The 2,942-nt window shown below is 42.4% G+C and overlaps 1 pseudogene; it reads right to left on the reverse strand.

Annotated features, from left to right (window-relative positions):
* Positions 1–790: 790 nt before the first annotated feature.
* Positions 791–1,303, reverse strand: LOC129555279 (large ribosomal subunit protein uL11 pseudogene; annotated as a pseudogene).
* Positions 1,304–2,942: the final 1,639 nt, after the last annotated feature.

Consider the following 2,942-nt stretch of genomic DNA (forward strand, 5'->3'; position numbering starts at 1 on the left):
CACCATACACTTTTTCATTGCTTCTGATAAACGAATAATGCCTCATCTTCTGGCTGACACGATCTTCACAGTCTCAGTGTGGGTCATGTTCTGGGAGTGCATCCCCACCCACCTGATGAGTTTGGTGGTGTGGGTTGGTAGCCAGTAGGCCATCTGCATGTTCCTGGCCTTTCTTAGTGTACACTTCTTCTAATCCGGGGTGCAACAGGGGGCAGAATAACCATGATGCTCTGCCAAGTGAGAGAGAGTGCCAACCTCAGCCTGATAAATTCATCCCTAAACTTGCCAAGGTTCTCTGAGAACCCGGCAAACCTCTCCTTCCAGATTAACCCAGTTAGTTTAGGATCTCTCTTTGGGATTTTCTAGAGGCCCCTTGAACAAGCACCCCAAAGTTAACTGAAAATCAGAGAATTTCAATTAGAATTTCATATTTGGGAAATCTGTCAGAAATTTTAAAAAGTTTTAAAACACCTGGTCAGATAGTATCATAGGTTTCTGTGAACAATACTCCTTGAGCCAAAGTGGGAAAAAAAAATCAAAGGCAAATACAGATCACTTTAAGGCACAGGAACTGACACGATCTGTTATCACAAATAGCATTAATAGCATTTCAGGACAACTTTGTTCTCTTACAAGAGGAACCAAATCCGGTTTTGCACCAGCCTACTCTTAAAATCCATTTGCCTAATTAAATTTAATCCAACCTTAGAAAATCCTGACCGCTTACACAATTTTTTTTTTTTTTTTGGTTGTCAAATGATGCTTTATTTTTCTTTTTCCCTTGCAGTTCTTAACTAGCTGGGCACTCCACTGCACCACTGTTGATATCATCTATGATGTCATGAGGGTGGCGGCCATCAGCGTTGCAGCCCACAGACTGGGCGGTCTCCAGGATCTCTTTAATGGTTCCAGAAAGTTCTCTAGCTAGAGACCGATGCCGCATCTGCCGGGCAATGTTGACAGTCTCATCAAAAGTGATGTTTCCACTGTGCTTAATGTCTTTCTGCTTCTTTCTGTCCCTTGGTGGTTCCTTAAGGGCTTTGATGATCAGGGCAGAAGCAGAAGGTACCACCTCAATCTGGGCTTGTCTGTTCTGAATGGTCAGTTTCACTGTAATCCTCAGACCCTTCCAATCACCAGTTGCCTTGGTGATGTCATCACCGACCTTTTTTGGAGACAGACCCAGAGGGCCGATCTTGGGGGCCAGGGCAGACGTGGCACCGACTTCCCCACCGGTGCACCTCAGGTGTACAACTTTGATCTCGTTGGGGTTGAACTTAGGCGGCATGGTGGAGGCGGCTGGTGTCGGATGAACCCGGATTCGGGAGGAGGGAAAAAAGTTGCACCTTTGCCTCTTCCGAGCCGAAAGCTGAAAACAATTCTTAATGTTTCTCTTCTTCAAACCTTCTGCAACTTTCTGTCGCCATACGTTGTCCTTTATTATTTCCTCATTCAGAAATACCCAGCTCTAGGACAATATCACATTTTTTCCTTTGAACAAAATATATTTCCATTCCTCATACGTTCTTTTCTGAAAACACACATCCTACTTCCCTTCAGCAACCATGAATCGTTCTTTACATTAGCATCCATAAGTTGGTAGAGAACTTGGCAAAGTGGCACCAAACATCTTTAGTTTTACTCTTACAAGACAAGAGTAGGTAAATTTAGACCTGTTTAGCAATTAATGTTCCAGTATTTTATCTTCTTTGAAATGGCCTGAATATTCAATTACTTCCTATCATTTAACTTGATTTAGTTTCAAATTTGCCGAAATTTAGAGAGACTGCTGTAGATGGACATTTCCAAAACATAATTATTCCTATAGAGTTTTCCAAGAAGTTCTTATTTCAGTTACATTTACTTTGGAGTATTAGTTGCTCAGTCTTATCCAACTCTTTGTGATCCCATGGACTGTAGCCTGCCAGGCTCCTCTGTCCATGGAATATTCCTGTAAGAATACTGAAATGGGTATTCCCTTCTGGGGATCTTCCCAACTCAGGGATCAAACCCACATCTCCTGCATTGCAGGTGGATTCTTTACCTTCTGAGCCACCAAGGAAATGTTAAATTTAAATTAAATTTTACTTAAAAATTTAATCATATCAGATTTTTTTTCCTGTTGATGGATATTTTAACAGAAAGAATATGCTTATTGAATTTCAGTAACCCTAGGTACAGTGAAAGTATTATACTTATTACTGTAAGGACAGGTCTGTATAAAACCCACAAGCTTAAGTGAGATACGTTAATTTGTATGGAACCAGAGATCTTATAGTTTTCCCATTTGAATCTAAAATGGCCCTCTTTTTTTCTCTCAGTTTTGGGGACTACAGATGAACCAGGTAGTTAGTTCTCAAGAACCCAGGCAGAATAGTTACATTGCAAAGGCAGAGGAGAGAAAAGTATAAGCTCCTGTATTTTCTTTTTGTTCTTTAAAATCTCACTACTTTACCCAATTCTGGAGTCTCAGGCAGTGTGGGCTGTGTTTGTATTTCAAGGATTAAGTGTTCCAGGGGCAGCTGGACAGACAAAACTACAACACCGAGATACCAATCACAAAACAAAGGCACAAGCTGGAAGTGTTCAGGATAAAGGGGACAGCAGTGTAGGGGCGAGGACCAAGGGAGACGTAAAGGAGGAGGGACAGAAAAGACTGAGAAAGAGAAAGAGTTTGCTAGTTCAACCCACCCCTGCATGTGCCTTTTCAAGCACCAACCTGCTAGTTTCTAGAAAGGATCAAGGAAGGAGGGAGCACCCTGTCCAGTACCCACTGAGGTGATCAAAACCAGAAACTGGCTAGTTGTATATCATCTGTGGATCCTCAACCCCACAGGTGGGACCCTCATCCACACATCCACCAGCATATAGAAATCTGCCGCTTCAACCTGTTCCCACAGGACTTCTCTTGGCGGCAAGATAACAAAGGTGATTCTCCCAAA

The sequence above is a fragment of the Moschus berezovskii genome, chromosome 15 (assembly GCF_049115385.1).
Source record: "Moschus berezovskii isolate FMDL1 chromosome 15, NW_MosBer_1.0, whole genome shotgun sequence".
NCBI lineage: Eukaryota > Metazoa > Chordata > Mammalia > Artiodactyla > Moschidae > Moschus > Moschus berezovskii.